Source organism: Mustela putorius, unplaced genomic scaffold (genome assembly GCF_011764305.1).
Source record: "Mustela putorius furo isolate JIRA1106 unplaced genomic scaffold, ASM1176430v1.1 tig00000228_pilon_pilon_pilon, whole genome shotgun sequence".
NCBI classification, from domain to species: Eukaryota; Metazoa; Chordata; class Mammalia; order Carnivora; family Mustelidae; genus Mustela; species Mustela putorius.
Genome location: NW_025421322.1, coordinates 20,317,388 through 20,338,152, shown reverse-complemented (window position 1 = coordinate 20,338,152; position 20,765 = coordinate 20,317,388). Strand labels below are relative to the sequence as shown.

General features: G+C 48.1%; 1 protein-coding gene and 1 long non-coding RNA gene across 2 annotated transcripts in view; both read left to right on the top strand.

Moving 5' to 3' along the window:
- EXT1 (exostosin glycosyltransferase 1) overlaps positions 1-20,765 on the top strand; it is a 281,698-nt gene that overhangs the window by 221,310 nt on the left and 39,623 nt on the right. The gene's annotated exons all lie outside the window — the stretch shown is intronic.
- LOC123391458 lies at positions 12,875-18,574 on the top strand. Its single transcript, XR_006606145.1, has 3 exons — positions 12,875-13,912; positions 15,049-15,120; positions 15,210-18,574. It is a non-coding gene; the product is annotated as an uncharacterized LOC123391458 (long non-coding RNA).

Sequence of the window (20,765 nt, the reverse complement as noted above, 5' to 3'; positions counted from 1 at the left end):
ATTCATAAGAATATTGATATTGATGTTCTTAAGAACCAATAGGGCCAGAAAGAAAGGAAATTTATGAGATGTTTTATTTTATTTTATTTCCAGGCATGGTTTTTGAGGGAAGGAGATAGATGATTTGGAAGATTTGGAAGCTTAGGGTAATTGAATTCACTTGAGACCAGAACATTCCATGCACCCTATACTCTGGAATGAGAATTACCCTTTAGCCAGTCCTGAGTGGGTTGAAGAGATAGACTGCTGTTTATAGGCAAGATGGAACATCTTTGGAATTTTCTAAGCTTATATTTTTTTTTTAAAGATTTATTTATTTATTTGACAGACAGAGATCACAAGTAGGCAGAGAGGCAGACAGAGAGAGAGGAGGAAGCAGGCTCCCTGCTGAGCAGAGAGCCCGATGCGGGGCTTGATCCCAGGACCCTGGGATCATGACCTGAGCCGAAAGCAGAGGCTTTAACCCACTGAGCCACCCAGGCGCCCCCATCTTTGGAATTTTCTATTGGAATTTCCATCTGAATACTACGGATTGGCAAATTGGGTTTCTTTCATTAAGTTCTGCCTCATTCTGGATGTGGAGGCAGGCACGGACCACATTCTGGATGTAGAAACAGGTATGGACAGATGAGTTGAGGGTCACAGAGCAGACTAGAAGCCCTGCGCTTGGAGAGAAGCCTTATCCACAGGAGCAGGGCGGACCCAGGGTGGGCATCTTCTGGTGCTGGCAACAAGTCCAGCCCACCAGGCAGAACGTACACAGCAGGGAACTTAGAGTTGTGCAAAAGGTGAGATTGTTGGCAGGCACTTGGCACTGGGGAGGTCCTGAGAGCCCCAGGGCAGGTGAGTGGAAGATGTCTAGGAGCAGATGTATGGAGAGAACGCTTGGCTACTTTCCGTCATCTTTAATGTGGTCTGACATCGGTATCAGGCCTTACTTCCTGGGCTAGGATTTTGGCAGGGCTCCAGCATTTGTTCTGAGACATGTTTTCATTGTAACATACCACTTGTTAGTGAAGATGTGTGGAACGATATTTTATTTATTTGTGTGTGTGTGTGTGTGTGTGTGTGTATAAAATGGTTTTTTCCTACAGTACTGCAGATGCTACCAAATTAACTAAAAGACCCTGACCAGAGGAAGCAGTCATACTGGCGTCAGCCGCTCCTAGCACCATACCTGGAAAACTGCGCTCTAGGGAATGTGGTTTTGTGTTGGTGGCTTATACTTAGATCGCATAAGGTGGTTCATCCTAGCTCCATTTCCCGGGACCAGAAGTGCGGACAAAGATGCTGTTGGCTAGTGGTCGTGGCTCCTGGAGCCATTATCTTGAGCCCAGAATATAAAATACGGACTTGGAGTCTGGAGCAAGAGGCAAAAGTCCAGTTATAAGTAGTTGAGACAAATGATTGAAAAGAGCTAATGGCATTGGTTGTGTCGTGAATCCCTCAGCTTGAACCCAGGCTTCTCGGGGCTTCTCTCTCAGAGAAAGGACTGGTTCTAGAACCTTGGGTTGAATTAAATTGCAAATGTGGTGGTCCTGTGTTTGACTGTGGGGTTTTTGAAGACTGCAAGGCTAGGGGACCGGCCAAGGTATATGCTGGCGCATACCAATTGACCATTGTGGGTCTGGAGAAGGATAAGTATGGCTATGTTCAGAACAACAGCCTCCCAACTAGCAGGAGAGCTTTTTAAAAAATAAAAGCTAAAAGAGGAAAGAGAAGAAGGAAAAGAAAAGGATATGTTTAGACAAAGTAGGTAGGTTTGGAGGAATCAAAGTCTCTCTGAAGACCGTTACATCCAGACTTTTTACCTCCAAGCCTCCAATCCAGCCGGGGTGCTGGTGACTGAAAATCATTATTTTATGACCATTTGCTATTTGGTGGGGTGTTTGGAATCGCTAGTTAATCCCATTCCAATTCATAATGGGCAGGTAGCCAATTCATACAAAACACCTTGACAATCCATACTAATTGGTTTGTCTCCATGGAGCAGCCAGAATTGAATTGCCTGTGGAGACGGACGTATCCTTCCATCCAGCCCTTCTTTCAACTTTCCTCCTCTCCTCCACACACCACACACACACACACACACACACACACACACACACACACAAGCACACACGCACACACACATACCCACACATACACAGTCTGCTAGAGTGATTTTGCATTTAAATAGCATCATTTTTCCACCCATCTTCCTGGGCTATAAATATCCCCAAGCTTTCTTTGTAAAAGAGGGACTGGATTAGAGGTAAGGAAAAAGTAAACAATGTCCTTGGGACATTTTCAGGGTCATTTATATTGTCAGAGTTGGTTTCATTGCCAAGAATAATAGAAGGGAAGTTATCTGTGAACAAAACAAAATGCATTTCATGTTTTGGATGGCCAAGGAAACAGATTCCTAGACAGAGATTCATACCGCCTAGTAATAATTTCAGAAAGATCTACCGACCCACGAAACCTACGAGTCCACAGAATCATCTCCAAGGATGGGCTCACTATGTACTATTGAGAACCTCCCCCAAAGTATAAACATGTACATTTACATAACTTTTGATAGCTGGATCCTAAATAAATAATTTCCCTTTACACCTGCAAGTTGGCTTTATCAAGCACTGCCCACCTGCCTCTGGGCTGGTGTGCACCTTTCTAAGGGGCAGCTGGGGTTAATAGCATTCCCACCATTTTGTTAAAGGATCTGTTCAGTTAGCTAGCTGGGAATGCAGTGGTACTTCGTAGCAGTTCATTTGGGGCTCTGGAGCTGGGGTAAATCCTGGCGGTGTTCCTTACCAGCTCTGTGACCTTGGGCAACCATTGAACCTTCCTGTGCTTTCAGTTTTTCGTCAGCCATTCTTGAGAGAAGGTCTCTGCTTAATTGAAAATTATATCTTATAATTAAATAACATCTTTTTACTAATCTTCAGTTTTAAATGGCTTAACTTATTTATACATTTGGGTTTTACCTAAAAAAGGGAAACCTCCATATCATGATAACCTGTAATACTTTCTTCCTTTATTAATGTGATACTGCCCACACCTTTCTCCCCCCCTCCCACAACTGAGGGCAAATTAAAGCAGTATAACTCATGCAAACATTTGTCAGCCCAGATGCTTTTCTAGAGATTCACTGTGTACAGACGCCAGGTTATTTACAGTTTGTACAGTGCGTGCCATCATCTCTACGTACAATGAATTTCTGTCGAATACCTGCTCCTAGTAAGCCTTGCTGGGAGTTTTGACAGTCAGAAATACATACCCTTGCCCATAATTATCTCTGTTTGTGGCATGTGGCAGGTAGGAACAGTGGGTATGTAGCATTCCAGCCCCCTAGAGTCCAAGAAGGACACAGGAAACAAAGTTTTCATGAAGTGTAAGACAAAAGGAAGTCATTTCAAAGGAAGCCCGTTGGATACATTTCTCGTTCTGTAATGTGAAGGCTGGCCTGCAGACCGCTGAACGGAAGATGATCTGATAGGCTCACCCCTGTCATTGGGGAGGTTTGGTTTGAGCCCCAGGCCTCCGTGGAAAGTCAAATAGGAAGTGAAATTTACAAGGAATGCTAACAAAATCAACAAATGTTTGCGTGGGATTCACAGCGCAGCTCAAACACTCCACCTGGCCCTGCAGACCTTCTTTGGGCTTCTGTCATGGTAATTCATCTCTTACACAGAGGAATGAATACTAGAGGCATGAATCCATAAAGAAACCTCAGCTTCTGCTTCTTTTTTTTTTTTTTTTTTTTAAGTCCTTGTATCTTTGGAGAGAAGACTTCCCTAAACAAAACATATGAGGCTTGGTAACCAAGAACTGCCCTCTGGGGTTTCTTATCACCCATGTGCATAAAGCATGTCAAGGATACTTATAATTTAGGGTGAAAGGAAAGGGGGTGAACCTGTTCCTTGGTCTGGGAAAGAATGGAATTTTTAAATTTCAGATTTTTGTGTTTCTGCAGTTGGTTTGGAACCTGCACTTGAGGACTTTTTAAAAAAACATGTTGCTGTAATCTGTCTTTCAGCATTACTCCTCACCCTTTTGGAGGATGGGGTAGGTGTAGAATTGTCTTGCTATTGTGTCAGTGTATTAAATTCCTTGCAACTTGTTGCTTTCTTAAGAGCTTGGAATACAGTGTAGCCAACTCAGACTAGCCGGCAGCATGTTCAACATGCTTTCCCCAACATGTTCAACAACTTCATCTTTTGGAAAATTGTATCCAAGGAGGAAAGGCTGACTGTGATTTATGCTGACTCGGCTATCCTCTGCACTCCTTATAAGCATGTCTGAGATACCGCTGGGCTCCACCGGGTTACTTCCAGAACTGGCCTAGATCTCTTCGCAGCAGCCTTCTTCCTCAGCCTGCGTTGCTGACATGTCTGAAGTGTGATTTGAGGGTCTGCAGGAGCAAAGAGCCAGGATCTGGAGCCATCTGGAGCCTGGGAGAGTAAGCACAGAGCGAACATCTGTTTGAGACGTCGTGGAGATGTGTAGCGCACTGATTTACAGTCCTTTGGGGAGCCTGTGTACAGAACCCAGACTCTGGAGGAAGCTGGCGTCTGGCAGGAGTCGGGGTACACAGTTGTGCTTGATTATCAGGACATATCATGAGTCTGTCTAGCCTTCTATTGAAGCCAAATTGTAGATTCCTTATTTGAGGCGACATCAGTCATCCGTGCCACCACAAAACAAAAATGAGAAGAAAAGAAAGAAAAAAAGGCCTGGGCTCACACGTCAGAATATACACAGCAATAATGAAATACAATGATGCTTCTCACAGTCTTTAGAATGTAGACGTTAAGAGCACGCCCTTTGGAGTCAGACCACGGGGGTTCCAATGCAGGCTGTATACACAGAGCTGTGTGACTGTGGGGAGGTCTCTTAGCCTCTCTGTGCCTAGTTTTCTCTTGTAAAAATGGGATGGTAATAATAGTATTTACCATTTAGTGTTCTTTTGAGAAGAAAATGAGGTTTATTTATGTAAGGAATTTAAAATAAAGCTGGAAATAAAGCTGGTAAGTGAAGCTCTGTATAGTTTTTTGCCTAGAGGGCATGAGTTTGCATCCAAGTCTGGGACACCCACTGCCTTGTTAGACGGGTGCCAGACTGACTTTCCTTCTTCTGCCCTTAACTCCGCCGCCACCACCTGAACTGGCTTGGTCTGTCTCCCTTGTTCCTTGAGTGTGTCAGGAAAGTTCGAAGCAGGGGGCTCTGTAGCAACAGCTCCCACTTGCTGAACTGTTTTTTTTTGTTTTTTTTGTTTTTTTTTAATTTATTTGACACACAGATCACAAGTAGGCAGAGAGTCAGGCAGAGGGAGAGGGAGAAGCAGGCTCCCCGCTGAGCGGAGAGGCCAATGCGGGGCTCGATCCCAGGACCCTGGGATCATGACCTGAGCCGAAGGCAGAGGCTTTATTTAACCCACTGAGCCACCCAGGCGCCCCTGCTGAACTGTTTTTTCCGCACACTTTCTGGGACACTGGCTTGTCTTTGGCCCTTAGGCCTGGTTCCGTTGTTTCTTCATTAGAAAGGGCTTCCCTGACCAAATCATCTCCATTTCTGTGTCCCCTCCCCCCGTAACTGCTTTGATGCCCACCATGTCTTTTTTTTTTTTTTTTTAAGATTTTCTTTATTTCTTAGAGAGCAAGAGAGGGAACAGGAGCAAGGGGAGTGGGTGAGGGAAAAGTGGGCTTCCTGCTGAGCAGGGAGCCCAATGCGGGGCTCCATCCCAGGACCCCGGGATCATGACCCAGGGTGACTGAGCCAACCAGGCCCCTCGATGGCCACGCGGTGTGTGCATTTTAACAGAGTTTGTACCCACAGGAGAGGGTGGAGAGGCCCCATTTCTGTTTGAGCCCCCCCCGTAGGTTCGCATCTGATCCAGGATAGTGCCCGTGTTTCATAGGCATTTGGAAAATACTAGTTCAAAGTTTGAATAAGTAAGGGACTGAGCGAGCCATGTGCCTTACAGAATACATTCCCAGGGATGTGGGCAGAGCATTTCTTCCTCGTGAGCTGGCCAGTTCTCATTCCCCCAGTTCGACTAAACTCTGCCCCTTCTTGTGTACTTGGTACTAGACGGGACAGGGAAGCCCGGGAGATCATCAAATGCCTCTTCTGGAGGTGAGCTCTGGCCTCCCCCTCCCCGTGGATACTCTTGACTCTGGGGTCCAGGGAGGAGGAAGCACCATCCTCACCAGGCGAGTTCAGTAGGGACACTTGTGTGTGGCTCTGCCCCCTCTACTGGTTGAATGGGGCGTCTGCACCCTTCCTGGATGGCCTTACCCTGGTGCAGGGAGTGAGGCCGGCCTTGGGGCGGTGCTGGGGCTGATCCTGAGGGCAACAAAATGAAAAGTGAAACACAGTTTGTTCACAGAGCGCACATTTTGGCATCTCTCGTGCCTAGATTTCCATCGGCATCACACACATTCTGTTGCGTGGTTTTGCAAGGTTGAAGTTAGAGTTTCACGCTGGTGCCCACAGGTTAAAACCTGTCCTTGAACATTGCTGTGCACATTTCGTCGTTCCCCGCATGCACTACGGAGACCAGATTTGCAGCGTTTCTGGATACCTTCAGTGCAGGATAGCTCAAGGGGATAGGGTCATCGCACTTTTTTCGGTCTGATAGAAAAGTTGCAGGGAGAAAATAGAATCTCCTTGCTCTTCTTCTGTGCGCGCGCACACACACACAGAAGGGCTTAAATTGCTTATAAGGCCCAATAAATAAATTAGAGGGCACCTGAGTGGATCAGTCATTTAAGCCTCTGCCTTTGGCTCAGATCATGATCCCAAGGTGCTGGGATCGAGTCCCGCGTTGGGCTTCTTGCTCAGCAGGGAGCTCTCCTCTCCCTCTCCCTCGCTGCCTGCCACTCCCCCTGCTTGTGCTCTCTCTCTCACTGTGTCTCTCTCTGTGTCAAATAAATAAATAAAATCTTCAAAAAAATAATAATAAGTAAATTGGAGACAGTGGAATTTGTCGGTTTGCTTAAAGAAACATAATTATTTTAAAATGACAAACTGGTCCCTTTGTCAATAAATGTTTTATGTCTTAGCTCACATGCCTGGATACCGTGTGTGAATTATGAATTAGCTTATAAGCAGACGTAGCAAAGGGTGCCCAGCAGGGCTGAGGGCTAAGGGGGTAGCGTGTCTGACTCTCTCCACTGCTGTTGTGCTGGGGACGCAGCTGTGTGAACATGAATTTAGGAGGGTATTTTATAGCTTTTTTATAACTTGTGCTCGCTTACAAGGATTTATCGAACATCTCCATCAGGAAGTACCTCACGTCCCACCACCCCGCTCCAGATCTCCACCTCGACGTAGCGACAACATGAAGCTGTCTTAATTTTAAGTTTTAAGGTCCCTTACTCTCCATTAAGGTTTTTTTTTTTTTTTCCTTCTCAAAAATCATTAAGTAGTCGCTAACTTCTTCCTCCTCCTTGTGATTCTGTAGTGTCTGCTGAGTCCACCGAGGGGAAGGTTGTGAATGCTCGCGGAGTTTTGTGTCTGTGTGTTTCGTTCCTGGGTCATATATCGTGGAAGGATTTCATGATGTCGAGTACACTGAACAGACCAATAGCTTACTTCAGTTTTTCTTGGTCCAGGATGATCTCAAACACGTGAGAGAGTGCCTAGTACCGTATCAGAGCAGAACCCTGAGAGAGATAGATAGATAGATAGAGAGAGAGAGAGAGAAAGCCAGACAACAAATGCATTAACCTATCCAGAATGCAGTAATCAAGAAGAACCTAGAAAGAAGCCATTTTAAGGTCAGGGTACTTGGAAGGTCTGCATGTTAAGGTTTGGTAATACTTTGTTGGAATTACCTGTTGCAGCAAGCACCGCAGTCTTTACAGTGTTAGGGCTGCGAAGAGATCTCACCTGTGTCTCTTTCTTCTCAAGACATCAGGTACCGCTGTACAAAGCACAGCTGATGGTCCCGCAGGTTCTCCAGCTTCAGGTTTGGACCAGCCACATTTGATTTCCAAGGGTTGTTACGACCTGGTGGGGTCATGCTGGGGCCGAGTATCGAACCTCTGTTGGCCTCCGAGCTCAGCAGCGTAGGAACGTCAGGCTTTGATCCACTGGGCAGAGAGCCCTTGGCACAGTGCTTAGCATATCCCTGTGCTCTCGGCTGGGGCAGTTGCTCTGTTCTGAGCATTATCGTGGTTCCTGCATGGGAATTTCATTCATTCATTCATTCATTTTTGCTGGGAGCCTTTCCTTGGACTCTCACCATCAGCTTTCTTTTTCTTGGCAGGTTTAACTAAAAGAATGCAAAATGTGTTCTGTGAGGCTGGACTCTTGTATATAGATTGTCCCCCAATCTTTTTTTCCAGCTTTTTTTCCCCCCCTCAGGGATTAGCAGCCTTAAAGATCCAGGTGGTGGTGGCTTGCTCTGGTCTGGCCTCACAATACGATCTTTATTTTGCTGTGTTGGGGGTTCTTGGGTAGGGTCCTATAATCCCTAAATTAGTCCAGGAGGCAGATGCATGAAAGCCGCGTCTTTGTTGGGCAAAACCCAGTGATGGCTTTTCTTTAGTTCCTGGCTTCTATTCAAGCTAATGCCTTAATGTCTGAAATTCCCTCTTTCACCCCCTCACCTGAAGGAGGATTAAATCAGCAGGAAGGACACATCATGGGGGCAGAGAGATGCCTTCAAGGGGCCTCTCCCCTGCCGATGGCCCTGGGCCAGGCCCCCCAGCAGCCAGCCCTCAAGGCCCAGCAGAAGCCAGCCCCTGGGGGCTGCTCCCAGGCGTGCCCCCGCAGCAGGAGCCCGGGCTTCCTTCTCTCAGCCCACTTCCCCTGCCCGGTGAAGCTGCCGCTTTGTGCGATTATGTCATCTCTGCCTTTTCTCTCATGATTTCCTTCACCCTAGAGATGTTCCACGTTAGGGCAAAATACAGGCATTCAAGCTGCTCGTAGCATTTAGGGAGTTGGGGAATTTGGCTTTTAATTACTGTGAAAATATGATTATTTAGGGACTCAGCACCATCGCTACAGAGCTTGTAGAATTCTGTGGCAACAGGAAAAGGGGCGTATGAATAAGTGGTATGCTAGGTGAGTTGGCCGGCCCCCGGTGGGGAGAGCAGGGGAAGGGAACGGAGCCGCCCGCAGGAACGTCCGGTCACCCTCATCAACATGTGAAGGCTCCTTCCTGCTGCAGCCTTCTCATCTGTAACGTGGGTTCAGACCTGCTGCCTGGTGCTGTTGCTTCACATGTGTGTGGAATCTAGAATGTTCCGTACCATCGACATGGGTAACAGAAAGAGCTTATCCGTTGGGACAGGCTGACTTGCACCACACTCCTGTTTCCAGGCAGCGAGAAGCCTCCACCTTGGTTTTGTACCAACATTGTAAGAGTTAGTCTTGGTCACAGCAGAGTGTTTTTCTGACTCGGTGAGATGACTGGTCGTCGCAAGTGTATTTCGCTTGCCTGAACGTATTTTAAAAGTTGTCAGCAGTCTTTGCACCCCGGCCATCTTGGTGGCCTTTGATGGCCACTGTCAACTGTCAACACTGCTCACAGTGCTTCCTCTCAACCCCAGGCATGCTTGACCCTTAGGTCTCCCTTAAGTCTCAGCTCATGCCCCCCTCGTCCCGACAAGGTCAGTGTCTTCTGTGTGCTCTTGAAGTACCATTAGTCTCTCCTCTGAATACTCATTAAAAATTCTTTAAAATCAGTCTCCCCAACAAGACTGGAAATTCCGTAAGGGAAAGAAATGTGATGATGACGATGACGGATTTCTGCTCACCGTGTCTTCCCTGCTCCTAACAATAGCATGGCTAGTTCCTGGGTAGGTTCACCGTGTTGTTGGTAGATGGGTGGATGGATGAGTAAGTGGAGGTGTGGATGAGCTGTCAGTGTCTCCTGCAGTGATTATGTCTCTTCCCTGTCCTGTTCATATGGGACTGGGGATCTGTACATAGAGGAGCGGTTCCACATGGTTTTCTAGGTAACTGTAAGGTGGGTTGTGGGTCTTGGTACCAAAGCCTTGCAGTGGATGGAGAACATAAAATTATATAAATTCTTAGAAAGAGGCCTTGAGGTTTCTATGGTCTGCACGTGGTCCTGCCTAGGATAAAATACAGCAATTCATCAGCCATTTGTTTCTTACCTGCTCTGTCAGCTCCCCAGGATCCTGGAGAAATACTTGAGATGGGAGGTGACCCCAGGAAGGACATCTTCTCTAATTCAGAGCCAGATAAAAGAGCTGGTGCAGTGCCAGGCCTATCTCCAGCCAAAAGACCGTGAATCAGTCCAGGAGTTTCCTTAGGGGTTCTCATGGTGTCCCTCAAGACAGAGCTCACTTAGCGAGTCATGGGACATCTCCAAGAAGCATTCTAGAAGCAAGGCATTGTGCTACTGTATGATAATCCAGGCCCTACAGTCAGAACGCCTGAGTTCAGGTCCCACCTGCTTGCTTATTAAATGAATGTAGACAACTTAGATAAATCCTCAATTTCTTCTTCCATAAAGTAGGAGACATAATATTCCTTCCCTCACGGGGTTGTCAGAAGATTAAATGGCCAACTATCAATGTGTTTTGCAGAAGGTTGGGCATGGAATAAGTTCACAAGAAATGTTACTTCGAATTATTATCATCATTCTCACGGATAGCAAGAGTTTCCATTGCACTTCAAGCCAGTCCCTGAGAATGCCCGTCCGTCCTACCCCGTTCAGCCTACACGGGGACCCACATTGTCCCCCGCCTGCTCTGCCCACTCGTGTTGGGCTTGGACTTGCTACGGAGACCCAAGCACGGTGTCCAGGAATGGCCTCATTTATACTGATTTCGCCTTCTCATACTTTAACCGCTAGTGTAAAGGCCAGCTCGAACCCCCTGAAAATCCGTACCATCTAGTGATTCATGGGGAGTGTGTCCTCTGCACACAGGCATTAAATTAAATAGCGCTGACGGGGTGTGTGTGTCCTGCCAGACGGCCGTGCTTTCTGAAATCACGTAAGCACTCTTAATCTAATGGAACGTATTATGACCTCAGCAGCTTCTGCATAAAAGTTAGAAGAAAAAAGATTTTAAACGTGGCACCACCTAAAACCCCCATATGGTTATTTAAGGCAGCTTCAGCACTTCCTCGGAGACTGGGCTTCGCTAAATAAATAGCCACTCCTATAACGGAGTGATTTTTTTTCCCCCTTTTAAAAAAATTCCTTCTTTTATTTTTAGATTTTGGATGAGATTGGGACTCCAAATCTATTTTCAAGCTGTCTCTTTCTCCGCTGGCTCAGAACGCGCTCAAACTCACCTTTTTTATCGTGCTTCAGCCCCTGGTGGTGGTATCTTGGGCAAGTTACTTGACCTCTCCTGACTTTGCTTGTTTTCATCTGGAATGTTTGGAGTGGACGATCTTCACGGTGCCTTCCAGCTGTTAACTTTTTTTTTTTTTTAATTTCATGATTTCTCTCTCTCTTGTTATTACAGAAAGCACGAGTGTTTTGCCGTAAGCACGAGATAGGAAAGTATTCATTGATCAAGTTGAAAAACCTCCACTTTCCACATTCCAGGACTCAGACTTTGAGCTCAGAGAGTTTTAATCGTTTTCAGGCAGTTTTTGGTGCTAAGGGTGGTTTGGGTTTCACTTCTGTTTTTCTGGGGACCTTATTGGGCATGTGGCCATTTGATCTGAGTACAGATTACTCTGTCTTGACACACACCAATGCCCTTACACTTGGCCTGTTCGGTGAGCCCACAGGCAGGACCTCAAGGCTGCCTGAGTCACTCTTAGTGAACCAAACTGCCTAAAATTCTCCAGCGGTTGTCTTTTGGCACTTGGGCACGAAGTCCTCTCCATGTGCGTTTCAAGGTTGTCAGATATCATTATCTCCCAGTATTAAAATTTTCAAAGAAAGGAGGCAGTGTGTTTGATTTATAGAATAATTATCTAGCTTTAGCTCTCACTTGGTTTTGGCAGTGGTTTTGCAAGCGCCCGAAAATTAAATCCATTTTTTATGGCGCTACAAGGTATTATCTCACAGCAAATGATAATTAAACACCTGTGAAATCAATTAGCCCTTTAAGCAGGAAAAAAAAAAAGTTTTCCAATTATGTTTTCACACCTCCAAAACTTTTATAATCCCAAAACCAACTCTGGTGGAGAGGGATGTGGTCAATGGGAGTGGCAGGGTTAACTTCCCATAAGGATCATCCCTAAATGTTGATGTGACTTAGCCCCGAGGAAGGCGGTCTGGGGTACCCGCTCCCTTCCAAAGAGGACTCAGTCGCCTTTGGAACTGACTCTCAGTGGCTGTCTTATCTGACACACAGCTGAGTTGTCAGTTCCTCTACAAAGGAAGTTACTTGCTTTGTGTTTCGATGCCAAGTTTTACTTGACGGTTTATTTAAAAGCCAAGATACCTTAGTGGAAACTAAGCAACACAACGTTCCATGTGACAGAATTGCTCTCTCTTTAAGGGCCCTGTAGCCAAGAGCTCTGAGCCATCTTCATTACGGATGCATACCCAGAAAACGGACCGATTGGCTCATAGCTGAGAATTAGCACAGTGGAGCCCTGGAAATCGTGGCTGGCTTTCCAGACCCTTCCAAGGATTGTGTGTGTTTCATCATTGGCTTTGGTAACAAATTAGCTCGCCCAGATGCTTCTTTTGGAAAACAATCTGCACTTCTGAAGCACTGGATGGGTTTGGGGTATAGGCCATAATTGAGACTCAAAAAAGAGGGTAGGAGGGGCGCCTAGGTTTCTCAGTCAGTTAAGCATCTGCCTTCGGCTCAGGTCATGATCTCAGGGTCCTGGGATCGAGCCCCGCATCAGGCTCCCTGCTCAGCAGAGAGTCTGCTTCTCCTCTCTGCTACTCTCCCTGCTTGTGTGCTCGCTCTCTCTCTGTCAAAATAAATAAAGTCTTTAAAAAAAGAAGAAAAAGGACAAGAATCAAAATAATGCCTAGCCTTTGACATCGTCTACATCATGACCTCCTCATATACAAAGATGGTTCTGGGAAAGCGCTTTCCTTGTGCTCCCCCATATTCCTGCCCGCCTCCGTTTACATCAAGTTCTCAGGGGCACTTTAGTTTACATGTAGTTCTCATGTACTCTGTCCCCTTAGATCCCCAGGAGACCTTGTTTGATAGGCAAGGTGAGCATGATCGGTCCATGTTATAAATGAGATGGATTTAGAACCAAAGTGCCTTGCTCGCAATCAGAACCAGAAACTGTAGTTTCTAATGTTTGTTCACGCAGGTTTCCTTCTATCCTTCTGCATAAACCTCTCTTAAAGGCATTCTTCTGGGGAAAAAAAAAAAATTTTTTTTTCTCCAAAGACATTTTTAATGAGATTTTGCTTTCATGGCAGATGGCATTTAGAGCCGCTGATGAATCTCGACATTAACCAGAGAAATGAGGCTGATACTGCACACACAGACACAAAAAGACAGAAGAGGACTTCTCTGTGTTCTTTTAGAAAGTTGTCCCGGGGGTTATCCTGGCATATGTGGCCAGCACCTGGGACACTTTGTGACCTCATAGAATGAGAGGAGAGATCTGGCATTCATTCAACAACAAATATTTCTTTAGATTACTATAGTCCAGGCACAGGTCTAGGGGCTGAGTCCCCAGTGGTGAATAAGAACAGGTTAGCTCCTTTTCTCATGGCGTATGTATGACATTTAGGGAGAAGGCGAGTGAGCCATCAAATAAGCAGATGGGCGAGTTCAGACGTGGTGAATCCTAGGACGGAGAAGAAACAGGGCAGTGGGACAGTGAGTACTGGAAAGGCAGGCTGGTCTGTGAGGGCTTCTCCGAGGAGGGCCTGTTTCTCTGAATGCTGATTTGCGTCATGGGGCGGGTTGGCGAGAATATTCTAGGCAGAGGGCAGAGTGAGCACAAGTCCAGGAGATGGTGAAGAGCCCGCTGTGTGCAGAGAAGCTGCTAGCAGGAGATGGTGAGTGAGGAGAGGGGCAGTCTGAGCTGTGGGCAGGGGCCAGTTCTCATGCTGTCCAGTTGGCCACGGCAAGGGGTATGCCGTGAGGACCCACTGGGGGGGTTTCAGCTTTGGAGTTAACATTTTTTTTTTTTTAAGATTTATTTACTTACTTATTTGACAGAGAGAGAGATCACAAGTAGACAGAGAGGTAGGCAGAGAGAGAGGGGGAAGCAGGCTCCTTGCTGAGCAGAGAGCCTGATGTGGGGCTCAATCCCAGGACCCTGAGATCATGATTTGAGCTGAAGGCAGAGGATTAACCCACTGAGTCACCCAGGTGCCCCTGGAGTTAACATTTTAAGGGTATTTTTGGTGACTCTGGGAAAGCTGGATTGAACCTATAAGACTGAACTTATTCTGACCTGAAACTAATAGGAACCAGAGTATGCTTCTCATTGTTCTGTTCCTGTGGAGATCTAAAGGAGTAGAATTAAGGAGGTCTAGGAAAGAGGGGGGTGGGGAGACTGGGTTTCCGGTGTAATTACAAAAACCATTGGGTGTTTACACCTTTGTTTCCCCTCTGCTCAGCGTGCAACCTGGCACGTAGTTGCTGCTCAGGATTTTTCTGTCCAGTGAACAGGTATTAGAGCAAGAAGGCATCTTCAGGGCCACCTGGTCTACCCCTCCCCTATTAGAGCACTTAAATTTTCTTTGTTCCATAGGCCCGTCCCCAAAGGAGGCCACCTAGGAGTTGGCTCGTTCCGTAGCTGCTTCTTGGAGCAGCGGGCAGTGGGGGTCTGGGCTGAGCAGAGCCAGCTGGAGGAGGAGGGCGAGGTGACACGGAGCACAGACTCTCTCCCCCAGGGCACTGTTGTTCTTCTGCCAAAGGAAATGGCAGAATCTGGATTTATGGGCCTCTCCGGTCTCCCCGACCAAACCTTTATGGGAGGGTGATCTGGTAAATAAACATTACGTGCCATCAGGTCCCTAACCGCACACAGATGTTTACGTCCCACGGCCATGCACCTGTACGTTTATACATTCATGTACCCAGAAGGGAGAGGATAAACTTTTCATGGTCCGCCAGCTTCACGCAGCGTTCGTAGGATGTCACTGTCCCATCGATTCTCGAAGATGCGCCCTCTTCCCTTCCACAGACTTCTGAGGCCTCCTTCGATGCAGCGTGAAGGGCCCAGAAGTGAGCTGGCCGCGACTGTCCGAGTCAGAAGGTAGACCTCGGGCAGAAATCGGAGCGGAGTCAGGAGGGTGAGGTGGGCCGGGCCAGCTGTCCTTTCGTTAACTGTAATTGATTCTCAAGGTGTTCCCGGATCACCGAGGTGCCAAGACCAGACGAAAGGCTTCTGCGCTCACCAAGAATGCAGGGCACGTCCTGTTCACCGCTGGGGAGTGCCCGCTTTGGTGACGAGAACAGCCCAGCAGGAATTCCAGACATCCTCCTAACCAGGGCTGACTGAGTCTGAGTCTGGCCAGGCAGGAAAGAATGTCTTGGCTCAAGAAGGGAAGTGGTCAGAACGCTGGGTCGAGCCCAGTTTTCTTTGGGGGATGGGGCGTCCTTGCCACTGGACCAAAGCAGTGTTTATGCTCAGGAAGCCAGGAGGAGGTTTCTACCGTGTGTTTGCTTTTCTTCAGCTCAGACGTGGAGGAGAGCCAGGACAGGGTCCACTTTGAATGGCGCTGCACATGCATCTGACTCGATTGGCTCATAATGCTCTATATCGGGCCCGGGGAGACGCATTCCCCACCCTCACCGGCGTGCAGAAGGAAAACGACGCGTTTAACAAGCTGCCGGGCCTTTAGAACTAAAATGGAATACAAAAACGGGTACCAAAGGAAGACAAAAATAAATAAGTAAAAGACACTGTTGTCCGTTCTCTGACTTGGGCTCAGCCTCGACCCGGAAGTGAAGATCGTTCTAGAAAGATCAGGCCTAGCCATGAGCCCGGTGCACTGTTAGGGCCATCTCGAGGCGATCGTCGTGAAGAAGGGCTTGCGTCTCTCGGTCTGCCCTTGCTCTCGCAGCCCCTGCGGCACGGCGGAGGGCAAGACGGTGGATGGCGAGCGTCTGAGCATTTGCCGTCCGTTTTCTATTTTTCGAGGGGCAGCTGTGGGGGAGGGGCTGGTTCAGCAGAAGGTCGGGCTGTGGCCGTGTCTCCTGGAGGCCAGGGAGAGAGCAGGGTAATGGGCAGCTTAACAGAGCACGAGTAATGGACAGGTTAACCCTGGGGCACTGTGTGAGCAGCGACAGGGTCTCTGGCCAGGACTCAGGGGTCCGAGGAGGCTTCCTCCGGGAGTGCAGGAAAAGCAGAGGAAGGAAAAAGGGGTGTGTTGGGGAGAGGACCCCCTGCTCCCTGAGACTCATCCCATCCCTGAGGAGTAGCTGCTGTTTAGGACAGATGCTCCGCTCCGTGCTCATGTTCTCCGCTTCGGGCCCTGCTCCCCTTGGCGGGGCTCCTTGGCGCTGAGCCTGGTGAAAGTTAATGGTAAGATAATGACCTCGGGCTTCCCACTTGCCCTCAGGCCTGTCGCAGACACTTAGCTCCTGCAGCCAAGACCTTGGGGTACCTCTGACAGACCCATTTAATTCCCCTGAGGTCATTGTTGCTGCTGGTGTTTTTGGTCATCTCTCCCTTTTCTGTCCCCCCATACCTGGGTCACGCTTTATGTAGCATTTCCAGAAATGCTTTCTTTCTAGCCAGAGAATTGCTGAGACCCATGGGTCCTGGAGTGGCGTTGGTCTTGGGGCCGTTTGGAATTTGGCTTTGCTGAGCACAGAAGCTGGTGTGCCCGTGGCCTCCGTCAGCATCCTGAGATCAGCATCACCCAGCCCCGTGCAGCAGAAATCTTTCTTCTTCACCTTTGCTGCCACGATGTCACTCCTTCCTTCTCCGCAGCTCTTGAGAGACGACAAGAGAGCGTATTGTGGGTTCTGTACGGTACGTGCTCTCGCATGAGCCCCGTAAAACCTTTGTTGCTCTACTTCCCCACCTGGAAAGTGGGGCCATTTCACATGTTTTTGTAGAGCTAAAGTGCAATAACGAGCTCAGGTGGTTGCCCTGTGCCCAGGAAACGTGTAATCAGTGTAGGGGGAGCAGGGGGACCGTTATTGCAATTGTCACCTTTAGGGGCACCTGAGTGATTCCATTCATGAAGTTGAATGGTCTTGATTTCGGCTCAGGTCATGATCTGAGGTTCATGGGATCGAGCCCCACATCAGGCTCTGTGCTCAGCAGGAAGTCGGCTTGGGATGCTCTCTCCGTCTCCCTGCCTTGCTCCTCCCCACGTCTCTTGTCAAATAAATAAGTAAATCTTTTAAAAAATAATAATAATAACCATTACCCTAATGGCTGTCCTATTTTATTACTTGCTTTTACATAGTCGTTGTTGAGCTGCTATTTAATGAGCAGGAACCAAGATGGTTCTCTACCCATGTTGACGGAAGTGGTGCCCCGGCAGGCGCTGGATTCACTTGCTTACACAGGTGGTGATGACCATGCCGTGCAAGTCCGAAGTTCTGGGCTGTCAGTATGTGTGTAGATGCTCTGGGGGAGTTTTGACCTGATGTGGGGTTAGGATCCAGTGTATTCAGACGGGAGTGCTTGATTCCAGGTGTCTTTTTTTCTGACTCTCTCTTCCTCCCTGTGGGGAGCTGGCATGACCCTGCCTCCCTCCCAGCGTGGCTGCGAGGCTTCCACGGGATCATGTGTGCGTGTATGTGTGTGTGTGTGTGTGTGTAAGAGTTCACGCCTCCCCGGGGACCTCATGCCCCAGCCAGAGCCTATGAATGTTACCTCCCTCTCTTCCCTACACGGAAAGGGGCTTTAAATGGCCAATGGGAGGGAGACGGTTTTCTGTGGACAGCCAAGAAACGTGCAAGCCTGAGTGGATACCCGTCCCTCATCGCAGCCAACCGCTGCCCTCTGCAGTGCGCAGCTCGGGACCAGCAGCCGCAGTCCTCCTGGGGAGCACCATAGGAAAGTCCTCACCTGGGCCCCCTGAACTTCTAGCAGCAGGTGGTGCTCAAGGCCAGCATCGCCTGGGGGAAAAAGCACCAAGTCCACACAGCGAGTGCCTTCCGACCGCAGGCTGCTGGGTATCCCCAAGGCTGCCGCCCCTCTGGGCCACCTGGTCCAGCTCCACACAGGGGTCAGCGCTCAGCCCTTACCTGACACTGGGACACAGGGGCTCATTCATGGGCACAAAGGCTGTGCAAGTCAGTGGTGAAGACACTGAGGCTTAGCGTGCCCCATGAATTCTCAGACTCCTCGGGGGCCTGTACCTCTCTGTCGGCATGCTCGCAAGGCATCCCAGCCGAGCTCTGGGGCCGGCTAGGCCCATTTTCTAACTCCAAGGTATGTTTCTCTGTTCACATTTATGTCTTGAGCCAATTTCATGTTATCACATGTTATGGACTTTGGGTTTTCCCAAAAATAATGGAAATTTTATGCATCGAGTCTGTCGATTCCAGGAGAGGGTCTGCGTTAGCAAGGTTAATAAAAAACAGAGCACCGTCTTGGACTGAAGTGCTGGTGGGGCATGACACCGAGTTTTGAGTTGAGGAGAAAGGGCCCTCTCAGTGCTAGCCATCAGTGGCTCATGCTGGAAACCAGGTGAACGGCCCAGGACTTCGCTCCATAAGAAATGTATTTTCAGGGGCACCTGGCTGGCTCAGTCGGCGGAGCGCGCAACTCTTGGATCTCAGGATTGTGAGTGTGAGCGCCATATTGGGTGTAGAGATTGCTTAAAAATAACATCTTAGAAAAGAGAAAAAGAGAGAAAGAAATATCTTTGCAGTCCCTGCCTTTGTCTGAGCTGACCAAGAGGCAGCGTATTGTGGTGGAAGGCAGAAGCCCTTTAGAATCAGAAAGCCTAGAGTCGGAGCCCTAATGGCCCCGTTGCTGTGACCTGCATTGTTGGCCAGGTTATCAGTTTCCAGACACTGGGAACGTGTCACTCCTCTGCTAGGCCCTTTGGTGACTCACGACCACTGGGAACGTGTCACTCCTCTGCTAGGCCCTTTGGTGCATAGGATCGTATCTGAGCTTCAGGAGATACCACACAAGAGTCCTCCCAGTGGAACAGCAGGGTCACCCCCCCACACTCCCCAGCTCCCTGTCCCCCAAACTGTGGTAGGTCCTCTCATCTTGGTGTTTGTTCCTGCTATGCTGTTTCTGCCCGCCACCCCCCGAATGCCCACTGCCTCCTCTCGGCCCTGCCAAGCTGAACCTCGCTCTTCACTTAATAATCATCTCTGTTTCCCTTCCCCCTGCTTCTCAGTCTCCCCACCAAAGCCAGGTTGTCACTCTTGTTTCTCTTTGCATCATCCACCTCACGCCTCCATCCGACCGCTAAATACCAATCACTGATCATCATATCCCCTCACTGAATAACAACAACACATCTGCCTTTTCATGGGGCCGTCAGTTCCTTGAGTAGTGTCTGACATGCGGTAGGCATGCAACTAATTAATGTTTGTTGATTGAATAAAAGAAAGCACAGAGGAGGCGCTGAGGAAGTTATTTTATTTCCCTTCTCCCCGCGTACTTTATGGAACTACAGCAGTCATAAATTGCTTTTGTTTTCTTTCTTTTTCTCATAAGGGACGTGATTCAAACCTGGGTGTAAGCAAAGAAGATTAAGTGCTTATGAGGATGGAGACCGGAGGGAACAGATAGCATAGACGTTCAGTTACTTTACAAATAAATACTTGAGACAAACTGTAGCAACATCACGGGGAGACTGGAATTGTATGACTACAGAGATGAGAGGCCGGATCACTTGCTTCATGCCTACCCTCTTTGATTAGCAGAAAGCAGGCTCTCGTAGCAACTGTGCGCACTACAGAGGAATTGTGGGTCGCGCAGGAGGACCAGTAGGCACCCTGCACCAGCAGCATCCTTGTCTACGCAGCTTTTGATAATAAGGCAAAATCCTTTCAATTAGAAGCTGCTGCTCTGTTGTGATTCCCAGCTTCTGTTTGCTGTGTATTTTAAAGGGTCTGTTCCACATTTCTCTCTGGCTCTATCTTTAGGGAATCTGTTCTTGCTTTGCTTTCTTTTTTCTTTGTTCCTTTTTTTTTTAATGTTTCTGTTCCTCTCATCCTGATGTCATTCACAATGACCTGCAGTTGCGCAGGGCTTGGCAGTGTATAAGGCATGGACTTGATCTCACTTGACCTTCATGACTTTGACGCACAGAGAGCTCTGTTTGCACAGGAGCCCACAGAAAGTGGGAGATGGAGAACCCAGAGTCCTTCAGCCACATCTTCTCACTTTTCAAATCAGCTCTGTTTTCCTTTATATTCTGTTGATTTCCATGAGCCATAATGATAATAGCTGTCATTTATGGATTGTTTGTGATATGCCTGTGTTGGAGTTCAGTGGTATCATCTAAGCCTCGTACTAGAGGTGTCTCCATTTTTTGCCAACCAGGAAGCCAAGATTTAGACAAATACCTTTCCCAAGACCACTCAGCTTGTAAATAGCAAAGATGAAATTTGAACCCACGTTTGGCTGTGTCTAAATCTACTTACTCACTAAGCTTTGTATTACTAACCTCTTAACTCTTGAGTTTTTTTTGAACGCTTAGCACAGAATTTAGGATGCATCCTAATTACCCAGAGGGGCTTGTTAAAACAGGATTCTGGGCCCTTCCCCTAGAGTTTCTACCTCAGTGGGCCATGCTGAGGCTGGGAATTCCCATTTCTGTCAGTTTCCCAGGTGGTGCAGTTGCTTCTTCTGGTTGGAGGAACACATTTGGAGCACCCCTGCTCTCGCGTGCTACACCCCCACCCCCGGGTACACTGAATTACTGCCAGCAAAACTGTGTTTCATATGGAGGGAAGGACTTCAATTAT